At 39.0% G+C, this 21,157-nt stretch overlaps 1 protein-coding gene across 5 annotated transcripts in view; it reads left to right on the top strand.

The window, feature by feature from the left end:
- GALNT3 (polypeptide N-acetylgalactosaminyltransferase 3) overlaps positions 1-21,157 on the top strand; it is a 91,121-nt gene that overhangs the window by 44,716 nt on the left and 25,248 nt on the right. Inside the window, exons 1-2 of one of the 5 annotated variants that reach the window (XM_033112924.1) lie at positions 4,116-4,391; positions 14,670-14,752. The exons of 1 other annotated variant lie outside the window; for it this stretch is intronic. The gene's annotated coding sequence lies outside the window, so the exon portion shown is untranslated. 3 more of the 5 variants (XM_033112922.1, XM_033112925.1, XM_033112923.1) reach the window with 3 other exon arrangements.

A 21,157-nucleotide genomic window follows, 5' to 3' on the forward strand; every position in this document is an offset into this window, starting at 1 on the left:
TGTGATATGACGCCTCTAATGATATCACTGTTGTTTAGGATTTTGGATGACTGGATACAAAGCAGCTTATTAAAAGTCAGAAGAAAATCATTATAAATATTTCAACAGATGAAATAGTGATCACTAGATGAGAGTGTAATCATCACATCACTGTTTGCAATAGCAGAATTTGGAAATAATCTTCTTGTCCAATAAGATTGGAAATCTGAATTAGAAAATGTCACCAGTCGGCAGAGAGAATTCACAGAACATGGCTTGGCAAGTGGATGACCCCTTCCTCATACTAGATGCAAATTTAGGGCTTCGTAGGACTGATTTTCCATACAAAAAGAAACCACACAGTAATTAAAAATAATGCTGTTAAAAAATGATTTATTGGCATGGAAAAATATGTTAAATAGAACACTCTGGCTATAAAAGCAAGTTTTTATTTTAAAACATGTCTCTGTCTCCCTCCATATCTCCCATTCCACTCCAACTTTTTCAACATAAAAGTATCTAGAAAGATATATAATAGAAAAGGGTCTGGTAGTTATCACTGATTCATTTTCATCTAGGGGATTTTGGATGTTTCAAAATTGGTTTCTTTTAGCTTATCTGTATTTCCTATTTTCCTATGATGAACAGGAGTTGCTTCACAATTTAAGACATCATTTTACAGAAAAAGATAAATCAATTTAGGAAAGAGTGAGTCAAGGATACCTGGAGTACATTTCTGAGGTCAACATCATGCAAGACTGTTACCATCTTTTCCCACAAAATATACTTCGGTGCCACTGTCAGATTTAGAGCTAGCTAGATTGAATATTAGCCTGACTCAGCATGGCATTTGTTTTTGCTCTTATGCTAGTGCTTAAAAGCTTGAAACTCTGCACTCTATTCAATCCATTTCATCAAATATTTATTAAGCACCTACTATGTGCCAAGCATTAAGGATACAAGATTAACAAGACATAGTTCTATTGCAATTTAAATCAATAAGAGCCCTCATAGAAATTTGTACTTCTTTGAAAGTCCCAGATGGTTGTTCTGATATTTTTTAGAGGAAAAAAAAAGTCATAAGCAATCCTCATAGAAAACAGTGGCCAAGTAAGTTCATACTAAAAATAATCTATTCATGTTTTCACTGTTTTAACTCTGGCAATATTTTAAACACAATGTACAATTATACTGAATTGTAGTAAAAAAAAAAATACCCACATATTTTTGGCTCTTCACTATGATACCAGTACTATTCTGCTTTTGAATCAATAGGCTTTTAGCTCTTTTAGTAGAAATTATTTCAATCTGTTTAGTTTTTGAGCCAAATATCTCAGTTTGACTTTGAGATGGTGACTAGAGACTCCAATTCCCACATGAGGCAAAATTGTTTTTAAAGTCTAAATCAGGCAACATGTGTCAAACTAAGGTTGCTAAGCCAGGGGCAACCAACAATTAAGCTGTTGAAAAGCTCAAAATGTTTAAAGTTGGACTTTGTGAATATGGGCAATTTCACTCGTTATATGTTATGATTAATTTTTATGAATTAAAATGTCTATCTTTTTCAAATCATATACATGTCTTCTTTGTTTTCTAGTAAATATGATTCCTATATTCAGAAGAGGCTTTTTTTCGTTTTGTTTTGTTTTCTGCGTGAACATTCTTTTATCATGGAGTTTACATGAATCAAAGTATAAAAGGAACACGGAGATCACCTTGTACCATTATTTTATTTTGTGGAAGAGAAAATTTAAGCCCAGAAGTAAAGTAACTTGTCGGAGTATAAGGTGCTTTGCATAGAACTTTATGAAATAGGCGCATGATAACTGGTAGCTATTGTTATGAGAAGCTTGTCCTTCAGATTCTTAGTCAATTATGCTTACTTGCCCCAGATTATTTCTCAATAATGTTTGGTTAAACCATTCTTTGGATTTGTACTCTGTTGAAGATATTATGCAGACTGTTTTTTTTTTTAAGCGGTATTTAACGGATCAATTTATTCAATTAACGAATACTTATTGAGTGCCTATTAAGTGCCAGATACTGGTCTTGGCATTGATTTAAATGTTAACAGAAATTATTAAACAGTAAGTATTATTTCAAATCCATATAAATGGGCATATTTGTGGCTTGTCTTGCTTGGTGTGTGAGCATGTGCATTGTGGGGTGGGAGGAGAAAGAGGCAGAGATGTTTGTCTCTCTTCTTTCCTGTGTAAAATCTGCTGAATTTTCTATTTTAATTGCCATTATATGCCAAACATATACTATTAAAGTAAGCTTGTTTCTGAGAGGCATGTCTACAGTAAGGCTCCTGGATTTTATTTTATGATGAAATGTTAATTTCCCCTTTAAAAAGCAAATTCTTTATTTCATAATTTTGAATAGGATAATATTTTCGGAAACTGTTCACCTCATTAGATTTAGGGCATTAAACATTTCAGCATAATACTTTTTTTTCTTGGGCCCGCAACATTTTCATTTTATTGTTAAGTTAAAAATTTTCATTAATTTTAAGACGGCTTTCAAAACGAAATGAAATAGTATGTGTAATGCTGGCAGGTATGCCAGACCCAGAAATACTGCTTTCTTTGTTTAAATTATCTGTCTCTGTTATAAAACTGGCAATTTTTAGTAACTCCTGATTTTTATATTTTTTTCACTCCTCATGCAGCATTTTGGTCATATTTGCTTGCTCCTTCTTTTTATAGCTCTGCCCTAGCTTCTCTTTTCCGTTGTTATTTGACTTTACTAGTCTTGCTGTCAATGCATCTCAGTCCTTAGATTCCAGATTGTTATTCTATATCCATCTGCTGTGTCCTGCTCTGTCAGGGAAAATTGTTTATCTTTGCCTGGTGGGACACCAAAACTCTGATAATCTTTGGCTTCTGTCTCATTCAGGAATGGGTGGTGCAAGACAAGTGATACAGAATTTTTGGTTGTACATTAAGAACCTCCCAAATTTCCCAAAGACTAACACTCTAATCTCCAGTTAGAGGCAAACAGCAAAACAAGTTGCAGAACCTCAATAAATAAATAAATAAATAAATAAATAAATAAATAAATAGGCTGGGGGGAGGGGTGGATTTGGGTAATTAGTGTTTCCCGCTGTGGACCTGAGGACAAATATTATCGAATATTATCAAGTTAGTATGATCATATACATAAGTAGTTCCTGAACTTTTATGGGGGCTAGAGGTGGAGCTTAAACATTGCTTGGAGGCACTGCTATTAAAATGTCACACACATAAAAGTTCCCTGATGCTTACAAAATAACCACAATATACAAAACAAGCAAAACACTAAAAATTTAAATCCAATTCATAGGTGTGGTATAAAATAGTACTGTGGATGATAAAACAATGTCAGACTAGGCAAATTCTAAAATATACCTGTTGATACTGTACTAACCAGTATTTCTACACCTTATTTTTTAGGTTATGCATAATACTAATATACCAATAAATAAGAACCATAAGAGTATGTGTCAAAATGCAGGAGAAAGGCCAAACTATAGCTGAACTATAGAAAAACCTGTTACCTTATATCTAAGCATATCACTAAACTGTTTACAGCTATTTTTCTATTTATATTTCTATGTGTATTGAAGATAGAGCCAAATAAATGAATGAGTTCATAGGAAGGTGTAAAGATCATTCTAAATCCGGGTTTCAGGTATGCCAATGTTTGTCATAACAGCAAAGGAAGGCTGAAACAGAAAGTAGTAAAAATCATAAAAGGAAAAAAAATACCATTAAAAAAATTTTTTTTCTTAAAAACAACAGCAAAACCCATTATCTCCCTAGAGTCTGTATTCTCACCTTCCTAGTAGATGCTGAGCTTTTAAGCAAACCTACAGTAGAAGCAAGCCCTCTCCAGGAAACCAGTCTTTTTCCAAACAGGGACAGCGGTTTTCTCTCTATTGTCGCTGCCTTCCCTCTCATCTGGGAATTGGTTTGCCCTTCGATAGCAACCCAGGCAGTGGTGGTGCTCCCCAAGTTAGCGAGGCTCTGCCAAATGCCAGAGGTTCTTCTTTGGAAGAGGGAGGCTCCTCCTTTGGACAAGAGGCGCCCCTACCAGAGCGCGCGCTTACAGAAACGGAAACCACTAGCTGCGCTGAAGTGAGTCAAGTGATGAAATCAAGACTGCATTGGAAGGAAGCTCCCCCAACAGCTCACTAACCTAACTGGTGACAGAAGCTGCTGAGCCCTGCTCGAGGAAACCATACGAGCCAACAGTTGCTGCCGTCATGAGGTGGTCCTCCGAGGCACTGGACTCCCCAGCCTCCGGGCAGCGCACCCCTTCATTTTGGGGAACCGAAGAGGAAGGAAAGAAGTGTGGGGGGGAAATCTAGACCTTCTGATTTCCCAAGGACCCAGACTGTGCGCTGCTGACGGGGTGACCACTGCCACCAGGTCAGTGCAGGACTCCTCAGATGCAGACGGGTTGAGGCACGCCTCGCACGGAAAACTAGCCTCTCCGACCACGGGGAGAGGAGCCTCTCAGCCGCCGCGCTCCGCCAAGACGGTGCCCCCGCCCCGCGCGCGGTCCCGGGTCCTCACCTGGAGCGCTCAGGTAGGGCTGGGGCGGGGCAGGAGGCTGGCGCGCAGGCGCGGGACGGGGGCCTCGCCCCTGCCGACGTCGCAGGCTGGAGCTCACCTGGGAGACTTCGAGAGGAAGCGGAGCCTTGGTTCGGCCTCTCCTGGCAACACAGGAGGCCCAGCGGGAAGGCAGGAGGCGGCGGCGGAGGAGGAGCTGGACTGAGCGGCAACTGTAGCGACAGCAACCGGAGCCGCCGCCGTCACCACCTGCACCTGGCGCCCGGCGCACGTCCAGCGCCCGCCCGGCCGCCGCTTCCCGCCACCCTGCCCTGCCCACCCGCCAGGTAAGGCGGCGGGCCGGCGCTCGGCCCGGGGGTCTGGGGACCCCGGGTAGAGTCGGAGGGGGTGCTAGGCGCGGAGGTTCACGTGGTGGGCAGAGGGGTACGGCCTCGCTGGCCGGTTGGAGATGGTCTCGAGAGCGGCGTGTCAGTTGCCCTCTCGGGAGAGGCCGAAAGGGGCGCCAGAGGCCGGGGGGAGGTGGCGCCCCGGGGTTAGCCCTGTCACCCGCCGTGACCCCTATCAGTTCCTGAAGAGCCGGACTTGGGCCGATGTCCTGGTGGCCCGGAGCTTGCCCCTGGGAGGGTCGCAGAGTGGGGGTTCGGAGCGTGGGCCAGGCGCGAGGCGGCCGAGTTTCCACTCGGGCTAACAGGTTGCCAGTCTCCTCCCGCCCCTGTGCCGGAGGGGGCCAAGCCCGCAACGCAGAAGGGCATGACTTTGCCAGGCAACTTTCCCAGCCGGACCCCAGACAGTCCTGGCCTGGAAACCGCGGCCGCCCGAGTCATTTAAATGGTTTCCGGGTGGTTTGGAAAGAGCTCTGTGGTCGGGACACGGACATCCCTCTCTCTCTCTCTCTGTTTCTTCTCTACATTTTTCCGGGTGCACTCCCTAAGCCAGAGCTGCGCCCACTTTCCGGTTTGATCAAGAAGAGTTATTTTCTTCGCGACGGGAGGAAACCCAACTGCCACTCACCAACCGCACACTATCTCGTTAAAGAACCTGTTGACTTAATGACCTGTATATCGCGGCTATGGTTTGCTGTGGCATATGACTCAAAAGTTCAAACAACAACAACAGAAAACTTCGTTTCAGGATCCTGCCACGTCTGAACCTGGGTGTGCCGGACCCAAATTCCTTTCCTTGCCTAATTAGGCTTTCCTGAAGCCTAAAAATTGAGGGTGAAACCGGTGCTTACGTTAGACTTTTATTTCCTTCTCTCTCAAACTCATCAAGACACTTCCTTCTCTCAAAATTCATCAAAACAGTTCACTTCAAACTCATCAAATAACTATTTCTGTGTTTAGAACCCCCATTGAGTTACCAATTTTTCTGATTATTAGAAAACGTTAAGCTAACATAATTTGCTATAGAGCTTATATTTCATAACAAAGACATTAAACTCAAATTCTATTGCTAAAAAAATCAGAAAGTTTAGCTGTATTTTAATTTGAGAATTTCTGATTGTGGGAAAATCTGTTGCTTCTTTTACTGTATAAATTTTTCTTTGAGTTTGTGGCTAAAATATCAGGTTGGTGCAAAAGGAATTGCGGTTGTTGCAATTATTTTTAACCTTTTAAACCACAGTTCCTTTTGCACCAACCTAATATATGAGGTTAAATTCATACCCTACAATTAGATTTCTTTAAATTTAACTTGTAATATCTGAAGTTTAGCATACATATTAGTTTAAACTTTTTGATCAATTTAGTACTATGCATCTTTCTTTTTATATTGCTTTAACAAGCATTTTTACGTAGAAATTTCTAATATTAAATGGCAGTTCCACTGCCTAGGTTTGTTTTAGTTTTATCTTTGCTAATTTTTAAAAATATATTTAAAATTGCATGTTTAACAAAAATGCCTTAGGCAGCATATATTGTTTTTTAAAAAGGAACAGTTTAAAGCTAAAAAGTCAACCACAGCATAACAGGACATAATTATTAATGATATTTTCAACCAGTGCTTTCTGCTTTTCTTCAGTCTTGCCTGCCCTCTTAATCTTGTCATCATACAGAGAAATAAATGTGCTAAATACTATTTAAAAATTAGTTGTAGGTGTTGCTCCCTGAATTTAGAGTATTAATATAATCCTCATTGATTATTAGGGCAGACGTTGGAGTATCTTTACTTTTTACTCTAGGGAGAAATGTAACATGTTTGCATTAGCTACAGTAACAGTGTACCTAGTTAAACTATCTGTAAAGTTGGAACCATAATACTTCCTTGGAGTCAGCTAATGAAGCTGTAAAGCAAATCAGGAAGCTCCTCTAGCCGAATGTAGCATTCTTAGGATCTCCTTGTCACTTGGAGATCCAGTTAACCCATCCAGTTTGTGAAAAACCAATGCCGAGAGAGGTATTCTAATTTTTAAGTTCACACAGCAAGTTAGTGGTACACACGGCATTATGATTCCAGTGGCTTGACTCAAGGCTCATGTTATCTTCACTTTTTGCCACCCACATTCCCACTTATAAGGTATTTATCCTTTTGTTTTTGATATAGTTTGTAAGGACTTTGTAATGACATAATTGTCAATTGTTCTTTGTCCAGATCTGATTTACCCTAATTTCTACTTGTCCAGGTGATACTGGATTCCATGGAGACTGAGTGAGGCCATCATTCTTTTTTTTTCCCTGTGAATCACAGGTGTTTTGAAGATGCCATGTGGATTGAGATTTTTAATCCTTCCTTGATATTTTAGAGCCACAGTTAATTTTTTGAGTCAACATAGAAAACATAATTTAGTCTTCTGATCTTTTATTGTATTGGCTTAAAATATATTTTATGAGGCAGCAACCCAGGGTCTCCCCTCCTTTTGCAACACTTCAGATTTTTGGTTGGCAAGCCTACTTTGTCAACACCAGTGTTTTTTAAACTTTTTTGGACTGCAATCCTCAGTAAGAAATGCATTCTGTGCCTCAATGCAGTGCACTCTAGTGTGTGTATAAATAAATGAAACAAGGGTCACAAAACAATACTTAACCTTACAACATGGATATTCTCTTATTTTAAACATACTGGTCTCAACACACTGGATTGATTTTATGATCACAAATAGGCTGGAACCTACAATAAAAATAGTGGCATCCTATTGAATTTACATTTTTTAAAGCTGATTTTTCTACCAGCTTACCATCTCTGTCTCTCTATCTCTGTCTCTTTCTCTCTCCCTCTCTCTCCTCCCACTCCCAAGGGGGGAAAAAATCAAAAACTGTACTCTTTAAATATATAAAATTATACTGTAATCCTTACTACACATTTTTTGGACGGTTTGAGACTTAGGGACCTGGTGCTAGACTAAATCATCTCTCAAACATTAGGAACCGCATAAAACTTCATTGTACATTATTGTGTTTTAAATGCGTTACTCTGATGGGGTTTTGATGGTAACAATTAATCACATGAAGATTTGAGATACAAAATTAATGCTGTCCAGTTCAATTCTAAGTTCTAAATTGTATGGCTGAGTTATAATGCTTGTTGGAGGCTGAAAAAAATTAGAGTAAACATAGGCCAGTTTATTATTTGTTTGGTAGTCTATTGATTTATGTCTTTTTCTTTTACTATAAAACAGATATGAGAGAAAAATTGTAGAAATCATACTCCTTTCTTCCAAAAAGATTACATTAGATCCCTCAGTGGCCTGTAGGGATGCAGGCTTGGATGAGATGATTAAGCCTTTCATAGAAGCTTTTAATTTTAACCTGCCTTCACATTCCTGGTAGAAGGAATTTTTCTTCTAAAGGAAATATTTGTGTAGTTAATATTTTGGAAATGATCGGTGCCCAAACCATTTTGAGGCATGTTCAGTTCTCTGGTCCATAAAGTGTAAAAATGCATTTGGTATCACAGATCTCCTATGGGTATAAAATCTGAGAAGGAAATATCTTTGTTTTTTTCCCCTGAAGTTCTTTTTTTAAGTTTTATTAAATTTATTGGGGTGACATTGGTTCATAAAATTATGTAGTTTTCAAGTGTACAATTCTGTAACACATCATCTGTGTATTGCATTGCGTATTTACCACCCAAAGTCAAATCTCCTTCTGTCATCATATATTTGACCCCCTTTACCCTTTTACCTCCACTCCCACCCCTTTTCCCTCTGGTCACTACCGTAAACAGATGGAAATATTTTCAATCACCTATCTAATTATGCATCTAGTTAGTATCAGAATGATTAGTTTTACATTATTTGGATAATTTTAACACAGTTAATGTACTGCCAATAGCAACATTGAATTCGAATCAATGCCAACCATGGCAAGAGACCAAAGTGCATTAACTTAGGGCGAAGCAAAGCCAAGTAGGACTCTGAATTTTGGGTCATTGGTGACTATTGACAATTAGATGAAATCTCCTTGAATCATTCTCTGAGTTGGGGTCATATTTTTGGTACTAAATAGAGAACATTTCCCTGAGTACACATTTTCCCTGTAATTGTTTCAGTTTCAAATTGTCCATACTAGTTTGTTCATCTATCCCATTGTTTGCTGAACATCTTCAGGATGTCACAATGACCCGAGAAAATAGCATGTGTAAACCAGGGCCTTCTTCCCATAAAAAAACAGGACAAACAAGCCAAAAAAAAAAAAAAAAACCACACAAAGACAACGTGTTCCACTCTATGTATTCTACTTATAGGTATCAGTACAATTTATCATCTCTTATTCACATTTCCAAAAGCAAAAAATATCTGGAAACCAAAAAATTGTTTTTGATAACGCGTTTTTCAGCAAAACTTGAATTCATTTGCTGCAAAACCTGAGGGAACTGTCAGGAAGCTATTTGTGGTCTGTCCTGCTTGGTGGGATGTGTGCTGCTGCAGAAATATTACTGTGTTTGAGTACATGGTACCGTCCCAGGCCCTGCTGGGGGTACTCTCTTATATTGGGTATGGAAACCTTATCATCCTTCTACCATCAAAAATATTCTGACTTTTGAAACACATTTGCCTCCAGGGATTTTGGAGAATGGGTTATGGATCTGTACCAGTACCCATCACTCAGTTGTTAGGCCAGAAATCTAGAGGTGATTTTTTTATTCTTTTTTTTCATAGCCTTCACACCTGTCAGATCACTGAATGCACTTAACGTTTTCCACCTATTTTTTTCCCCACAAATTCTTCTCCCACTTCTGCCCTAGTTCAGTGTCTCATCAGCTCTTGACTGGAGTACCACAGCCACCTGTTACCTGGTATCTTCAACGGATGGTGTTGTCACCCTCAGCAGAAACCCTAAGTTGATGACCTCTTTAACAGTATAAACCTGATCATCTGTTTCCTCTGCTTAAAATCTTTTGAAAGCTTTCCATAGCTTCCAGGACAGGACCCACGGTCCTTAAAATAGTCCCACAGGCTTTGACCCTTGCTTAACCATGGATCTATACTCTGTAAACCAAATCTTATATTCTAGCAACAGATTCCATTGGTTTTGTTTCCCTGTGTCCTATTGTTTTGTTACGCCCCACTGCTGAGAGTACCTTCCCTATATTTTCACCTCTGTAACTCTTACTGGTTCTTAAGACTCAATTGAGGTCTTGCCTCACTTAGGAAAATGCACGCGCTATACACATCCACATACACTGAGCTGGGTGATATGTCCTATGCATACTTCTACCATGTGCTTTACGTATGTGATATATTGTAGTCTGCTTTTGCACCTGTCTGTATACACACAACCCCCCACACACACACACACAACCTCTTTTTAGATTATTTGCAAAGCATGTAAAATTTATCTTTCCTTTAAGCCTATTGTGGAATAAAACGTTGATGTAAAAGAGGCACAGGGAAGGAGAGGCACTGGGCAGGTAGTATATGTGCTTTGTTAATGGCAGCGACTGCAGAAATTGAGGAGTAGGAAACTTGTTTCACTGTACTTAATTAGCCCATTTAATTTAGATTGCTGTTATTTCCATCTCAGTCCTTTCAATTCCATGTTATTTTTGTGCCTTTTGATTCTATTCCAAGACCTGGGTTTTACCATTTAGAAGTGAAAAGCTAATTTTGTGATCAAAATGGCTTGAAGCTTTAGTTTATAAGTGTTTTACAATTGAGTACATTACTGATGATGAGGGGTTTGGGGGGTGGGCAGCTTTCACATAAAGAATATAATTTGATTAGATTAGATCAAAATGGGGGGGGTCCAGAAGGTTCCTATGAGTCTTCCATCTCCAAGTTCTGTCAGTTTTACTTCTTAAAGAAATATTTCTCAGATCCACATACTTTTCTCTGTTTATATTACTATCATCACCTCTTGCCTGGACCTTTGCCATGGCCTTCCTATGTGTCTGAGTTCTTGGATGCTTTCTAGTTGGTTCCCCCCACTGCACTCATTGTGATCTTTTCAAAACATCAGGTCTTCTTCCCCCCTGTTTAAAGCCCTTACTCCATTGCCTTAGGCTAAGGTTAGACTCCTTAGCACGGCCTAAAGGCCTGGCACAATTGAGCTCCTGTCCCACATGCACTCCTCTCATCTTTACTCTACTCTGGTTCTACTAGTCTTTTTTTATTGCTGCATCCTTCCTGCCTCTAGGGTTTTGCAAGTGGCTTTTCCTTCCTCTTTTGGCCTGTCTGGCTAAAACTCATCTTTCAGATCCCAGTTTGAGCATCCCCCCCTTTTCAGCACTTAATTTAACTGCAATATTTCACTAGTCTTCTTTATTCCGTCCCCCCTAACTATGGGTTAGAGTGAAGATTGTAGCCTAAAGTAAGCCCTACTTAGTACGTGAGAGTATTAATTTTAAGAAAATTAAAATTCACAAAGGGAGCAGACTTTAATATGCGGCTCATATTTTAAAAATTAGATTTTAGTTATTAATGCCTTTATATTTTTATCAAGTAACAGTAGTTAATATTTATTGTCATAATAAATATTACTCCTTATTTACTACTGAGCACTTATATGCCAGGTGTATTTAAGCAACTTACATGAATTAATCATTTAGTCTTCAAAGCAATGCTACGTGGCACATGCTATTCTTCTCCCTGTTTTAGAGACAGGGAAATTGAGAGGTTAAGTAATTTGCCTCTGTTATAAGGCTGGTGAAATGTCAGAGCCACGATTCACATCTAAGTGGTCTGATTAATAAAATGAAATAGGATTATTGGAAGACTTATGTAACAGCCACAGCAACAAAAATCCAGCCCTTGCTCATCTCCCCCAGTCCTGATGCCGAAAGACAACCCCTTTCACCTCTTTGAGATGTTTCTTCTATTTACCTTTTGAAATAATATGCCTATATTGCTACTTCTTACTGTATCGATATTTGACGTTATCTACTAACTTCCCATTACGGTAAATAAATATTTAGCTCTTTCACATACGTAGCCCCTGCTCTTCTTTCCTTGACTTTCCAATATAATTCTCACATTTTTTTTGTTTACATTTTAGTATTTATTATGATTATGTAAATACTGTTCACTACTGAGTCAAACAAGTGTGTTACGAGTATGATTTCCTACTTATAGATACATATTTTTTATACTGGAGTTAATAATTAACTCATTTAAGGAAAAAAACCATTTGCTTCATTTTTCCGTATGTCAATTTGTATTTCTACATACTCCAGCATCTTCTCAGTATGATTTTTATGCATAATCAAACCTATCAGGTATATAGGTCCCTTTCAGAAGCTGTCTTCTTATTCCAATTTAGATTATTGCTTTCTAGGCCTGTTGCATAGCTGTTGTTCAGGATTTTTCTTGACTAATATTTCTGATGGAGTCTCTATTTCATAGATACTGTGACTTTTGTTGTTTATTTACTCACTCATTTGGGTAAAACACATACCCCAGTAGCTTCCTGAGAAATGCTGAATGGAATTAAGAAATTTGAGATATTGCCTGTCAGAAAAATCTTTATTTTACCTTCACATTTTCTTTTCTGATTCATTATTATCTTTTTTAGTAGTTAGTCTGTCCGCATGGTCCAAAGTTTTTTAAAAAGTAAGAAGGGGTGTATGATAGTACTTTCTTTCATTGTTGTCTGCTGGCACCCAGATTTCCTCTTAGAAGGCAACCAGTGCTATCTTTTTTAAATATAAAAACAATATGCATATATTTTCCCTCTTTTCAAAAAGCAAATGAATCTTGCTTTTTTCGTTTAATTTATTGTTTAGATAACTTAAGGCATATAAAGTAGTTTCTTTGTTTTTAACTTGGCATAATATTCCACCATATGACTATCATAATTTATTTATCTAGCTCCCTACTGGTATTAATTGATTAATTAATTGATTAATTGATAGTAAAACAATGCTTTAATGTGCAAATTTACATGTTGTCATTTCACTTGTGTACTAGTGTATCTGTGGGATAAATCTCTAGAAGTTATTCTCTCACTTGATTGATACATTGATGGAAACATGAGACCTTGCCAATTTAGTAATTCCTAGTCAAATGTGGTAAGGGTAAAAGGACAAAAGGACACTGGGTAATAAATACCTAATGGCAGAGCCAGCCCTTCTGGAGGACAATTAATAGTGCAGAGAAGGGGTCTAATGCAAATTATTGTTTTCTTTGGTCTTTTTGACAATGACCTTTGTTTTTCAGATATGGTCCATCTTTTTGAACTGGATAAGACTTGTTTTTATTGTTGCCTCATTATACCCTTTGTCCTTCTTATACCCTTTGTCCTCTGTCGTCACCTCCTTTAGTGCTCATGGACTCTTGCCCATTATTTTAGCTCTGGGTGTATCTCCGCAAGTAACCCAGAACAGAGAGCACTCCATCAGCTGGTCTATTTCAACATGTCAAAAGCCCATCCTTAGCATACTTCACAATTTAACAACCTTCCCAGCCTCCCATTGATTTATTTCCTGAGTTCATCTAACTCTACCTCCCAAATCTCTTCCCAAGCCTCCACACCCTTTCCACTCATCTCTTGCCTGGATTATTCTTAATACTCTCCTAACTGTGTCCAGCCTCCTCTCTCAAAAAACCCATATTCAGCACAGCTTCAAGAATAATCATTCTAAATTTCAGTTCTGAGTAGGTCATCACCCCGCGTAAGCTCTGTCAAGGCCTCTGTCCTTTGCCTAAAGAATTAAGTACAAATCCCACTAAATTAGGTACTCCTCCCTTTTTTTATGTGGAGCTTGGCATTCAGCATGTGTCTCATAGACCTCACTGTGTAGTAATTGTTTATGTATGGTCCTGAGGAAAATTACCCTATTTGAGGTCAGCTTTTGAAGGAAGAATTAAAGTTTAGGCTGACACTGTTTTATTTCCAACTGAAACATGTATTAAAAAGGTCTTTTTATTCTTTTACCATGAGGAGTGGGTAACGCAGGAATTTCAGATAGTAACTGGATAAGTGGAGAGATATTGTGTGCTTCAAATTAGGCACATATATAGCCTAATCTTAAAGGCAGGCATTGCTTTTATGCATAATTTTTAAAAGTTGATGTTATGGATTTGTGGAGAATTAATTTTGTTTTTTTATATCTGGGGATATGGCAGCTAACGGAGAAGGGGGAACTACATAAAGGTTGACATTGAAATCTTTTTAAATTTAGCATTGGCAAACTACAGCCCTTGGGCCAAATTCAGTCTCCCACCAGGTTTTATAAACACCTATGTCCATTCATTCATGTATTGTCTACGGCTGCTTTTGCACCACAAAAATAGAGTTGAATAGTTGCAATAGAGACAATATAGCCCACAAAGTGGAAAAAAAAAACTTTAGCCCTTTGCAGAAAGTTTGCTGACACTTTTTCTAGAGGGCAATGGAAATTGAGAGATGAAAGATGAATATCTACTAAACGAGTTGTGGATGAACCTGTAGATAGGTGAATGCAAAATGATAGCAATTGAGTAAGCAGTCTTACTCCCTTGCTTCCCCACTCCCCTGTCCCTTAATATTCTGGGGCCTCAAAGCGAGAATAAATGGACAGAAATTGTCTTACTACTTGTGAGTTTTTAGATTCCTTCATAAATGTTCGACGAGATTTATTTTGTGCAACTTGCCCACCCCACTTCTAACTCTATTCTATGACAAGACTGAGTAGACATTCCCTTCACTAAGGTATTGAGAAAAACAGTGAGGGGAACCCTTGCATTGATAAAAAAAAATCTGTGGTTACTCTCTTTCGTAGGCCACTGAAAATGACTCCCTGATTTCATTGGAGATGATGGGATCTCACAGTAGCAGAAGGCAAATGGCAGCACTTGAACACAAGTAGGTATATTTACAATAATGGAACAATATAGAAGCAGAGACATAGATGTAATCAGAAAGGACTGGCCCACAAATGCTTTTGGTAGCTAACTAATGTCTTTGATAGACTTCTAATGAATGAAATAGGTGGGGCATAGTACAGTATCACTCTGTGTATGACAGACAAACTCTAGGTCTGATAGCAAAAGCATTTGACTTTAGTTAACACAGTTGAGAGTCAAAACTTCTCACCCAGTTTCCAATCCTAAAACAATTCACAAGCCCACAGCTCTTTATTTGAAGTGGAGCCCTATTCCCCTTGAGGCAGAATGCTACACCATCACCGCAGGCATGCACCATAAATCTTCCGCCTAGCCTTCCGCAAAGGGACCAGTAGCCATTTAGTAGAGAGACTGTGCTTCAGGGAAAAGGGATTACTCAGACCTTTCATACTAATTCCTGGAGATCCCAAATACCATTGCAGCCCACTAGTCAAAATGGGAAGTTACAGGGGCCAGGTAGGTCATAGATGGAGTCTTAGTTCAAGTCTGACTCACAGAGTGCCCAGGTGGTCAGTAGCTCCACCCTACGCATATTTCCCCAGTTCTTTAATGTATAATTGGTGTAGACATACTGAATAACTGGTGGAATACTTGTATTGTCTCTCTAAATCATGGATTGAGGACCATTGTGATATGAGACCTAAGTGGAAGACTTGGGAACTTCTCCCAGGCAAATCAGAATACTATATCCCTAAGGGAATTGTTGAGATTAATACCACTGTCAAAGATCTGAAATAAGACTTGTGATATCTATCACATCTTTAGTTAATTCACTTATTTGGCCCGTGCAAAAGTTGATTGATCTTAGAAAATGACTGGACTGTTGTAAACGTAATCATTGCTGATTCAAATATGTAATAGCTGACCCAGATATAGTATCGTTACTTGATCAAATCAAGACCCTGACATTTGCTATGCAGCTATTGACTTGGTTAATTGCCTTTTCTCCATACCAATTTACCAGGACCACCAAAAGCAATTTACTTTTATCTAGCACTGCCGACACTATATCTTCACAGTCTTGCCTCAGGGCCAGGTCAGTTCTCCTGTCTTAGAAATCTTAATCTTCCATAAAACACTGGTCCACTGCCTTGATGATATTATTATGTTGCTTGTATCTGATGATATTATTATGTTGCATGTATCTGAGGCACAGAGAGAAGCAAGTACATTAGATGTCTTAGTCAAGCATATGAGAACCACAGGGTAAAAATTTCACCTAACGAAAATTCAGTGGCACTCTGGTCAAACATTTATGGGCATTCATTGGTCACTTTGCTCAATAAACCTTTTTGGATTTTGGAGGCAACATATACTACATTTTAATATGCTACTCGGAGCTACCTTGTTTCCCTGAAAATAAGACCTAGCCGGACCATCAGCTCTAATGCGTCTTTTGAAGCAAAAATTAATATAAGACCCGGTCTTACTTTACTGTAATGTAAAGTATACATTACACTTGACCTACCTAGCACTAAGGTCGGCCATGCATAGCAGCAGTCTGTCATCAAGTGGAAATTGTATGTATGGGACAGAGCTTAGGCAGATCTGTGAAGTGCAAGTTGTGTGAGCAAGTGACTCGGACTCCTTTATTATAATAACAACTCTTGTTGTATTGCCTCCTCTCCTTCAAACGACGCCTTTGACCTCTTAGGTGAAGATGGAAAGCAGTTTCTCTTCCTGGTTTCAGAGTGGCTCACTGGCCAGGCTCTTGCTGGCACACTTCTTCTCTACTGCTCGGCTTCCCCAGACGGTTTTCACAGTGCTAGTCACTGCATAGCACAGCTTTCTGTAGAGCTGGCATCCCCCTGCCCCTGCACTTTCTCCAAAGCTTGACCAGGGCAGCAGTGATGTACCCTGGAACCACAGACAACATGGACCTGTTCCCCTGCCCAGGTCACTCCTCCCACAGTCTCTCTTTAGCCCCACACATGTGCACATTAGGGATCTCACAAGACTGGGTGCCTAGGGAACTGGCTGCCCAGTTTTATACCAGGCACCAGCCTGGAGCTATATTGGTTTGGATGCACATGCAGGTGCACTAGACTCCTGCAGAGGGCAGCTTCTCAACTCCAGGCTCCATCAGTAGCCAGTTTTCCTCAGCACCTGCCTAGCAATTTCCGGGACTTCACACCTCCCTATGAATGACTCCTCCTGGGACTCCAGAGAGCAGGTTTCTGGCAAGTCTCACCAGTGAGGTACCTCTGTGGGTTTTCCACCGTCGGGCAGTCAGTGCTATGCCCTCTCTGTGGAGATCTCTGGATCTCAGCCCTGATGAGGGAAAGGCTCTTTTTTGGGCCCTCATCTCAGGCTTAGGAGTAGAGGTTGCCCCTTATATCCTGTGTACTTTAGAATTTTCTTTAACTCTCACTAGCCAATCCCATTACTCCAGTCCTTTATTAATAATAGGTTAAACTTTCCTTTTTCAAATCACTATGTAATTTCTTTGTCTTTGTAAATCCGAAAACCATCAACTGTGCTTACAAGGTAACTAGTTAAATGGACAAATCTTTTAAAATGCAGTGATTCTGCACGGGGGAAATATCAGTTAAGTGGATAATCTGTGGAACCGCTCGAATCACTCCTCAGAATTCCTCTACTCTAGTATGCCATAAATAATCAACATATATATTTTTATGTGTTATGTGAAATTCATTCATAGGTGCAGATGTGGCAGGAGAGAGTTCTCACCGCCCCGCCACGGGTAGTGTAGCTCCATAATTACTTGTCTGCTCCAAACTGTAAAGATAGAGTTGGCTGGTCCACAAATCAAGAACCTGTCTATAACCTTTCACCTTCAGAGATAATGTTAATGGAGATGTTTATCTGACTAGGTGTAGCAGAGAACTTGGATGTCTGACCATACCCTCTGTTGTAAAACCCTGTGCCTCACAATTGCTGGAGGTCAAACTCTGTCACTACGCTTTTTTCTCACAACCTGCAGATAACCTTTATTCAGAAAGTCATCCTACTTTCTGACAAAAGTCATCCTACTTTATGACAATTACATGCAATTAGTTGTTAGCTGGTGGCATTTTCCAGCCACCTAGAACAACTTTACTTGTCTTGAGCTGGGATCTTTGAGGTACGTTTGCTGCTGTCTCCTATGAGATGGCTGTGTGGCTGACTCAATGCAGTTTGCTTTGCATCAGTGTTTGTTGTCATACGTCCGCAAGTCACTTCCTGCTCAGAACAATTGCTGGCAAGGATGTGACCGTTCATGGACCGAAACATAACCAGAACTAATAAACTGCAGTAGCAATTCACCATGAAATTTGATTCTACCAATAAATGCAAGCAGACATCACCTCCTGCCACTCCTCCATTCCCTAACATTTTCACCAGCAGATGAGAGGCACTGAATAAAATTTCTGCCCAAGCTCATAAGGGTTTACTGTCAGAGAAAGTTTTTTGTTGGCGTTGTCTTGTTTTGTAATTCAGTTCATAAATCCAGGTGATGATGTGTGGCAAAGATCCAATCAGTATTCATTCACAATAGCATACTTTTTAAAATCTACAACTTATGCTAGAGTTTGGGGATGTAATTTTGTAATTCTTGGCTTTCTGTGATCACCCTTAACTCTTTACAGCATGCTTTCACTCAGCATCAAGCACGTTTTTTACACCAATTAGGCTTTGTGCCAATTAAAGTCAGCTGGAACCAGACCTTCAGTCCCTGGAGCTGTAAAGTTTTATCGTCACAAATACAGAAACAAGAAATGGAAAGAACCACACTATCCTCTTATTTTATTAAATGCCACTTTCACATGCAGTTATGAAGTGTTCTGCTTTTCACTGCTTTAGAAGATTGCTTCAGTTGGAATTTTTAAATTAAACTAACAGTTCTTGCAATTTCCCCTTGGAGGGACAACCGTGACTATAAAGGTAGATCTTACCTTATCTTGATATTTTCCCATTTAAACGACATCCCCAGTAGAGGTATTGTCACATTGAAGTTTGAGAAGCTGTAGTCTCGATAACTGGAAGCTACAGCTTTGTAGTTAGGTTATTTCAGTTTGTGAGATTTCAGTTTTTTTTCTGTTGAGATGAAAGCATATTTTTACCACTGAGAATAATCCATTGATTTTAACCCAGTCTCATAGATTGTTAGAATCGTGCATATTGTTTTAGCCTTTCAAAGTATCATTTTGTAGATTTTTATTTATTTATTCTTAAAGCCTTTTTGTAATATCTACATATATACTAGGACATAGATGAATATGTTTTAAGGCCAGAAGGCCACTGAATTTTAATTTTTAGAAATTTATAAGGATTTAGAAACTAGAAAACCTGTGAATGTTATTTAAAATTTTTTCCAGCTTACGTATTTTATTGTATCCTCCTCTCTTCTTCTGTGAATCTGATCTTTCATCATTAGAAAATGACCATTATGGGTAGGTGTGTTTAAAGGTTTTATAATATGAGAAGAACATACCCTTCATCTGCTAATCATTTCTAATGTACGAATATAGCTTATTATATGCTCAGTTTGCTGTTTTGCTTTGTTTTTTTTTTTTTCAATTCTCAAACTTTTGAGTCCCGTTGGAAGTTGATTCTAGGAGAAATTTGCTTTTTTTCATTGGCTGTTTTCACATAGGTCTTCAAATTTGGCAGGTATCGTGGTCTAGGAACATGGATGGCATTATTCCCAGGAATAAGAATTAATCATCCGGGTTTTGTTTTGCTCATGAATTTATCGCGTGCCTTTTGCATTATTTATTTGTTTTATTGGTCAGAGTTTCAATATTTCTGTCTTTATGATAGGAACAAAATATTTTAAAAATGATTTGACAGCATCATAATTTGCAATAAAACTTCAATGCCTCATTTATATCAGCATGAATTCCTGACCCTTTTCAGGAAACTTTGGGTCATTCTTGCTTTGGATTTCTTCTCTCTCATATCAAAATAGCTGTTGTTCAATTTATATCAAAAATCTATTTTGAAAAACCTGTTTTTGGAGGATTATGAATTAATAATATGGTTGCTTTGGGATGGATACAGCCCTTTCTTTATCTGGTGGTAGTTTTGATTTGCCCAAAGCTTTGTGACCTAGACCAGTGATTCTTAACCCTGGCTATTTTTTAGAATTATCTGGAGAGCCTAAAATAACAAAAGCAGGGCTTAGGCCCTGCCACTAGAACAATTAAATCAAACTCTCTAGAGGTGAAGCCTAAGGCACTGCATTTTTGAAGACCTTTCCACTAATGTGTATCCAGAGTTAAGGACCATTGATGGAGATACTTAAAGTTGAGTGTAATTTTCATTAATGAGAGCTTATTGTTGCACATGAGCAGCAAAGGACAGAAAAGTCATAAAAAAAAACCCAAAACACCCTGGGGAAGCTATGTTGGAATCTTGAACTGATCAGCAGTCAATAAAAGAAGGCTATTCTCTTCAGAAATAATCTGAAAAGAGCAAAGCATCATGTTCCTACTTTCCTAGACTCTGCCACTAAAAGGTGTCAGTCTTTTAATCTTCCATTGTCATGATCTCAATCTCATCTTCAATCTTTATTTCCAAAAACATGCTCTGAAAGCAGTTTTTGTTTAAACTTGTTTGCCCTGAAAACCTTACCTGAAGTAATATGAGGCTACTTAGATTTTTCCCCCTGGGTCACCCCCTTATCTCTTATATTTAGGTTACCAGTTTTTGACTCTTGAATGCCTTATTTCAAATAACTTTAGTTAAAAGATCAGGATTTTACATCAGACCTGAGTTTGAACCCAGTTGGGGAAATGCTGCCCTTCCACTTAAACTGAATGACCTTGGCCAAGCCACTTATTCTATTGGACTGTCAGTGAAATGAGAATAAAACGCTTTGCAAGATTCTTGGAAGACTGAATGAGGATTTACGTAGTAAATGTTAAAGTATCGGTGACCTAATTAATATTTAACAAAAGTCAACTATTGTTTTTGTTTCTTATAATAGTAAATGAAATCTTGGTCCTCCTTCTCTTTTTCAGTCTACAGACATTTACTGGGTGCCCACTATTATTGCGTAAATGCCGGTAAAACAACCCTGAATAAGGGAGACACTATGCATGTCCTTCACGAGCTTTCCTTAACTCCCCCATTGGAGACATCCTAAACTAAAACCTACTAACTGAGTGACTCCCTTAGATAAACACACACACACACACACACACACACAGACACACACATACACAGAGAGAGACACACACAGTAAGGGATTATTGCCCTAGTGATGAACTCTTATAGTTTATAATTCATTCTGAAAAGAGCTCTCTTCCAACTGCCTCATTCATTCTCTCCTTCTTTCTAATTCTCCACCATAGCCACAAATATGATTCCTGACATAAAATGTTTTGGGGAAACTATCACTACTGTGGAAGTATCTAGT

Source organism: Rhinolophus ferrumequinum, chromosome 8, assembly GCF_004115265.2.
Source record: "Rhinolophus ferrumequinum isolate MPI-CBG mRhiFer1 chromosome 8, mRhiFer1_v1.p, whole genome shotgun sequence".
In the NCBI taxonomy this organism is placed as follows: Eukaryota; Metazoa; Chordata; class Mammalia; order Chiroptera; family Rhinolophidae; genus Rhinolophus; species Rhinolophus ferrumequinum.